The 7500-nt window shown below is 41.3% G+C and overlaps 1 protein-coding gene across 2 annotated transcripts in view; it reads left to right on the forward strand.

Moving 5' to 3' along the window:
* Positions 1–7500, forward strand: part of LOC137616258 (uncharacterized) — an 86553-nt gene that overhangs the window by 27654 nt on the left and 51399 nt on the right. The gene's annotated exons all lie outside the window — the stretch shown is intronic.

A 7500-nucleotide genomic window follows, 5' to 3' on the forward strand; every position in this document is an offset into this window, starting at 1 on the left:
TTTGGTAGAGCATTTTATGAAGAAGGAGCCATTCTAAGCCTGCATTGAAACTTGCTTACGCTTGAAGACCAAGAGTAGAAAAGTATGAATACTCCTTCTGTGTCTGCAGTTATCAGTACCAGGAATCTGTTCCTCATTGTTGCTGTCCTTCCCTGGCAGTCTTCAATTCTGGATTATCTGATCAGTTCTTTCCTTGGGACAGAAAAACATTCTTGGGTTGGGTGAATGAGTTATCGGAACTACTTTTTGTACCCTCTTCATTAGCTGGGTAAGAGGATACTTCAGACAAGTGCCAATGGAGGCAGACAATCCTGTTTAATGTTCCTGATGGACACCTGAGACCAACCCTCAGGAGTGGCTTCAGTCATTGTGCAGCACTTCGGTGTCACACAAGGGCCCAGCCTAGCCCTAGGGCTGCCTGACCCATCCTCATTCCTAGATAAGTTCTCTCTTGAGTGGCTCGGTCAATTCAGAACTCTTTGGTGCGGGGTTCGGCAAGGAAAGCCTCTGGTGCTTTCCTGAACCCTGGCAGGGCCACTAGCAACTTCCCAGAGGGAACTAGAGCATGCTGATCTTTCGAGCTAACCAACCTGTTCCTTCCATGCATTGGACAAGCGGAAAAAGTTAAGAAGAGGGTTATGCTTACCAGCTTTCACACCACCCTTTTTTCTTATGTCTTAAGAGTATAGGATTTCTTAGGATTGCTTGTCCTACCATTAGGAAAACCAGCAGAAGCATATGGCCAAGCCTCAGGTAGAGTGAATCCTTCAGAATGTTACTTACTACCCTCTTCAACTCTTCACCATCCCTTTCTCTTTTGCAGAAAGAATACTCATCTATCCTTTCAACATCTCCAAGAACACTGGCCTTGCAGACAGAAGTAGGAGAGACGTTGGAGAGGAATTCACTGAAAGAGTTACATAAAAGGAAGACTTCTTGCTTTCAGTGAATCTGAAGGACATATAAGTTCAGTACTCATGCATCACTCTATTAGTATTTTATCCCTTTTCCCTCTACTGTATGCAGTACCAGTTCAGGTCTCTGGGTTCCAAACTGGGTACCACTCCTCTGGTGTTCATTTAGATGATCACCTAACTAGTAACTTGGGTGCCACTACCAGGATACAACTGTTGATGTATCTCTCGAGTAGATGATCCTAACCTTCTTCATGGGGAATGGCTACAGGATTGAGATTGCTTTTCTGGTTTTGGCACGATCTGGGAATTGTGATAATTAAGGAAAGTCAAATATCTTATCCAAGCAAAGTTTAAAGCACTTGTGCATGCTGGTAAAAGTGAAAACCTGCCAGTTAGATAATCACATTTGCACGCCTAGGGAGGTAGCCCATACATGATTTCAAACAGAACTACCACCGAGCTGGAAGGATCTTTTCAGCCTCCTTTCCTCATTAAAAAAGATCTCTTTCTGTACTGTTTGAAGAACCACTGGTTAGTCTCCAGGCATCTGCATCCCTTCTAGTGCTAGCGGAATGGGAGGCTTAGGTCAATTTTACCTATCAGCTAATGAGGAACTCTCAAAGGGGAATTCCATTTGACTCTCCACCTCTTGGCATGCAACTGTGCTCAGATGTGTCGAAAGAGGGAATACACACATGCCTGAATGACAGGGTCATCACAGCAGTGTTGTCAGATGAAGAAGCATCTTGGACTACTGTAAGCATTAAAAGAATGTTGATGAGGTATCTGATGGGTTATTATGACAACCCCACCATAATGGCTTACATCTAGCTCTGCAAGCTAATGAAGCAGATGCGTTTCTGGGCAGCATTTCTTGCTAGAAAGATCAGACAAACACACTTAGTCACCAACAGAAGGCTGTAGGGTCAGAGTTGGAAAGAGCTTGGATTTTGGGTGTTCTCCTGTGATCGACTTGTTCCCCATGTAACTAAACAAGATGCACCTCGGGATTTTTACCAAGATAGTCCCATGGTCTTTGTTCAAAGTTGCCTTCCAACACCTATGGGATCACACGGATGGTTACGCCTATCTCTTCAGCCCTAATCCATCAGGTGATTTACCATATGGGATCATGCTCCTAAATGGCCTCTTGTTGAAGGAACTCCTTTGGCCCTCACTCTCCCAGGTAAAGTGGATCATACTCACGATTGATATCATTGAAGAGATTCTTCTAGTGTCTAGATCAGATCGTGCAGCTCCTCTTCTTTCTGGCTCAAAGATGTTCCTCTCAGTAGCACCTGCTAAAGCTACCACTCACACCTGAGCATGGTCTTTCAATTAAAACCGATAGATCCCTCCTCATCGAGTTGTCTATGCTTGAGAGTAGCTTCTAACAGTCTTGTTGTTCTTAGTACCTTGTCAGAGCCTTTGGGAAGGACTCATTCAAAGCTCTGACTCTGAAGACTGTCTTGGCTGCCTTATAATCAGTAAAGAAGTTAGGCACGTGACATGGTCTCTGACTTATTCTACCACGAGAGGTGTAGGAGCTCCTTAGTCTAGTACCAAAGCACATGGCCAAACTTGGATCCTGCCGGGGCACAACCCCAGGTTTGAGGAAAACCAAGAAAGAGGTGTCTAGAACACGATCTTTTTCAGACTTTGGGAGTCGATCCTTATTGGATATGCTTCGACTGCCAAGAGAGTCTAGGTACCAGCTCGTATTGGGACTCACAAAGATAGAAGCTAGTCCCCACCTATGAATCAGACCACCTTCACTGCCTTTATTCTACAGGAGTGCACACAGTTCCTTGACACCTTTGCACCGGGTCTTGTGGTGACTACTCAAGTAGTGGTGTATCAAGCCCAGATCACACATGGGACAGTAAGCATTTTGTCCAAGGTAACATATAGATGTAAGTCTTGAATGGAGGCAGAATGACCGGCTCTCCACCTGCATTCTTTCTGCCTCTGTCTTTGGGACATAACAGATGAAAAATTACTTGCTGGATCTGACTTGATGCTGTTAAACTACACCTTGGAGCTACATTCTTTAGAACCTAGAGAAGTTCTCCTCCATCCTCTCTATACGAGGGGGAGGACTGTGTAATATATATAACAACCCATTGGTCATCATATACCAGGTCTATTATTCTGGACTTCTATCCCCTTTGGGTGAAGAGATCCCTCATTTGACCGCATAAGAAAAATATTTTTTGTAAATACTCGTATATCCGTCACCGTTTTATAGGGCTCATAGGTACTTTCCTAGATATATTACAAATATATAGTTTGATTGCCGTTGGTACTCAATATGCTTTCAAATTACACACAGTTAGTGATAAACCCCATTTGTATGTGCATATCATGATATTTGATGAGCATACAGCCTCACTTTTCTTACTCCTACATAAACATCACTTGTTTCAGTCACTATTCAGGTACAATGTTATAATTTTTCCACACCTACCTCCTTGCGAAATGACCTCTTGAACACCTCTTATGAATGAATCCACTCATACGATACGGAAGCGTTTCCAAACTGCTAGACTCTCCTCCAGGAGAGCACGTGTTTGGATCCCACTGACCGTACATTACAGGCAGGAACGTTTGAATTAGGCACTCGATCATCCTACTTGGACGCACAACGAGTGGGGTTCAGTACTGTGCACTGATGAGTATTGTCTGGGCTTCACTGCTAGAAGGTAATGGGTTTGGTGGAGAGAACATGGACGGTTTACTGATGCCAATATCAGTGAGCACGAGGGTTAATTATGGTGAGGGGAGGGATCAGCAAAGACAATAGAACGGAGCTGCATTTCATGAGGAGAGGCACCATGACAGGGGTTTACTATTAGTGACGAGATCCTTAATGTGTACACAAGACCATCGGCTGGTGCTGTTGGTTCTGACTTCAGTTTGATGAACAATAACACCCCATCTCATTGTGCGAGGGTGGTGAATCACTTTTTAGAACAGGAGATAACTGTTCTGACAGAATGACCTGCACATTTGCCAGGCCTAAACTCGATTGAACATGTGTGGAACATGCTGCAGGTTGCCATTTCTGATCGTATAGCGCAGTCCACGACCCTTGAAGAGATAGAAAATTTCATCGTAGAAGAATGGAACAACTCCCATTGCAACCATCTGGGATCTTATTGACAGAATGACACGACATTGCCATGCTGTCACTCAAGCAAGCAAAGGACACACCCGTTATTAACATTAACTTTAGTGCTGAAGAGACCGAAAGACAACTGCCTGATTATGAGTTACGTTTGTTAAACACCTTTACGATAGAAAGCAATTTTTTTTTATAATAAAATTGTCAACTATCAACATCAAAAACACTATAGTCCATTTCTTTTAGCGAGGCAGATTTGCACCGACTCGCAGTGGTGCCCTTTTAGCTCAGAAAAGTTTCCTGATCGCTGATTGGTTGGACGAAGTGCCCTATTAGCTCAGAAAAGTTTCCTGATCGCTGATTGGTTAGACGAGGTAATTCTAACCAATCAGCGATCAGGAAACTTTTCCGAGCTAAAAGGGCACCGCTGCGAGTCGGTGCAAATCTGCCTCGCTAAAAGAAATGGACTATAACTGATTGAATTTCTGAATCATCAAATTAGTTAGTGCTTAACACATCTGTTATTTTATATTTTCTAACATTTACGATTGATTTATTTCCCTTAGAGGATGTGATCCCTATCAAATGGCTAGTAGTATATCTTCCAAAAAATTAGAAACTACGAACGTGAAAGATTTAATCCAGTAAGACTCATTTTCTCTCTCTCTCTCTCTCTCTCTCTCTCTCTCTCTCTCTCTCTCTCTCTCTCTCTCTCTCTCTCTCTCTCTCTCTCCATATTGTATAACGGTAGAGGTAATATGAGAAGATCTTCAAACTTATGCCCACGATATTAATTAATACTATGTTCAAATGATTTTTCTTTCCCTTAGAAAATTGACCTACTTTCTCTCTCTCTCTCTCTCTCTCTCTCTCTCTCTCTCTCTCTCTCTCTCTCTCTCTCTCTCTCTCTCTCTCTCTCATATGTGAAGATCTTCAAACTTACGCCCTCAATATTAATTAATACTGTGTTCAAATGGTTTTTCTTCCCCCTTAGAAAATTGACCGACTCTCTCTCTCTCTCTCTCTCTCTCTCTCTCTCTCTCTCTCTCTCTCTCTCTCTCTCTCTCTCTCATTGACAAGATCTTTCCTCCATCTTTACTTTGACTCTTGAAAGTACTTCGTTACATTGTAGAAAGTTTTAGTTTGAAGCACTTTTCAACAGGGCACAGAGACTTCATACAAACATGTCGTCACAAAATCACACGACATATTTTTTCTGTTATTTATATATGTGTGTATATATATATATATATATATATATATATATATATATATATATATATATATATATATATATATATATATATAATGTATATATATATGTATATATATATATATATATATATATATAAAACATATATATATATATATATATATATATAAAACATATATATATATATATATATATATATATATTATCTATCGTCTTCCTCTTTCCCACCATCATCATTATACGAAGAGTCGGTTACCTGATGTACCCTCTCCATTATCTTCTATTAAAGGCATCCTCTTCCACCAAATCTCTTCTCTCCATGTCATCCTTCATGTTATATCACCATCTAATTGTCTATCTCCCTCTCCATTTTCCTCGGAAAAAAGCTCCTCCCAAGCCCTACTTACTCCCTCCCTACCATCTATCCTCCGTACGTTCCCATACCATCTCAGTCGTGAACCTCTTACCACCTCTGTAATCTTATATACGCAAGCCATTCTTCTTATGTAATTTTCCAATCTTTCAAGCAATAATATTCCTACAATCTACCTCAACATTCTTATTTCTGACCTCACAAGCTTTGCTTCCTCATTTCATCTTCGAACCCATATTTCCAATCCATACCTTAACACTAGTCTTATGTCTGTGCCTGTTTAAAGGTTTAAAGGTCGCTCATGAATGGCAGAGGCAAGGGACAGTGACATTGCCCTAGAAGTCAGGACAATGCCCTAGAGACTGACCATATATTATATGATCAGCGCCCAAGCCTCCTCTCCCCCCCCCCCCCCCCAAGCTATGACCAGGGAGGGCCAGGCAGTGGCTGCTGATGACTCAGCAGATAGACCTATAGGCTCCCCCAAACCCCCCAAACTTAGCTCACAAGGATGGTAAAGTTGCAGACACTAATGACACTAACGAGTCTGAGCGGGACTCGAATCCCCGTCTGGCAAACACCAGACAGAGACCTTACCAATCAGATCTTTACTTTGAGCTTAATTGGCATTCTCTTATTACATATCAGTCCCGTTATCTTCCTCCACTTTCCCCAGGATGATTTTATCCAATTTTTAGATTCAGCCTCACATCCTCCCTCTCTCCTGACTTATAGTAGATCATAAGTATCTAAATGGTTCTATCTGTTTTATAACCGAGTCACTACTATATTGCATGGCTATCCTGCACGTACCTTCCTTATTCCTCACCTCAATCTTATCCACATTTCCATCAAGCCATCTCTCACCAAAGACTCCTGCCATTCTACAACCCTTCTCTGTAAGTCTTCCTCATTTTCAGTGGTAATCAGCAAATCATCTACATATAGCAACTCCTACAACTCTTCATTTCAGATATCTTCGTTTAATACACCAACGACCAGCAATGCTGATCCGTTTTGTAATCCCACACTAGCTTCAAACTTTTTTTGTTTCTCCAACTGCTGTTATTATTTTCGTCCTTGTTTTTGTGTACATCACCTCAATCATTCTAACCAACCTCTCTGGGATTTTTCTAGATAGCTCTCTCACAATCCTCCTAAATTATTCTCCCTTTTCTCCTTTAAGGCCCAAAACCTTCATTTTTAGATTGCCTCATTGTATCTTTGGGGTCCTATACCTCTTATTTCAATACCAGTAGGTGTTGTTTAACACTTGATTCTTCAAAATCACTTTACAATTCATTACATTGTTTTTTGTCATCACCTCTAACAAGGATGTATTTGGCTTTCCACTCCTCAACTTTCATACGTTATCAGGTGCTTATCCAACTACTGAAACAAGGTGTCCGTACATGCCAGTTCCAAACTGTGAGCCATCTCTAATATATACTCCCCATCTTAATTTTCAATTTCAAATCCATGGCCTCCACGTACCTCCTCGTAGCCATCCCTTCTCTTTCCAACTCTGCCATTCATGTCTGCTCTTATGATTAGCTTCTCCTTCAATGTTCTAATATCTACCTTAAACTCTTGTATAAATAATTATTTTACTTGTTCTTGGCAACCCATCTGAGAGGCATATGCTGAAATTATATTTACTATCTGATCCCCTATCTATTGAATATGGAATCTTTGAAAGCCTAACATTTAATCTCTTTATTTCTACCACTTTTTCCTTCCAGTTATTACCTATTGTGAACCCAACTACATTCCTTCCCTTTCGTGACCCACTCCCAATTTTTATATTTATAGTTCCACTTCCTTTACACCTCGTCTCCTGCTCACACAGGATATCTATCCTCCTCCTCTCCAT

The sequence above is a fragment of the Palaemon carinicauda genome, chromosome 22, assembly GCF_036898095.1.
Source record: "Palaemon carinicauda isolate YSFRI2023 chromosome 22, ASM3689809v2, whole genome shotgun sequence".
NCBI lineage: Eukaryota > Metazoa > Arthropoda > Malacostraca > Decapoda > Palaemonidae > Palaemon > Palaemon carinicauda.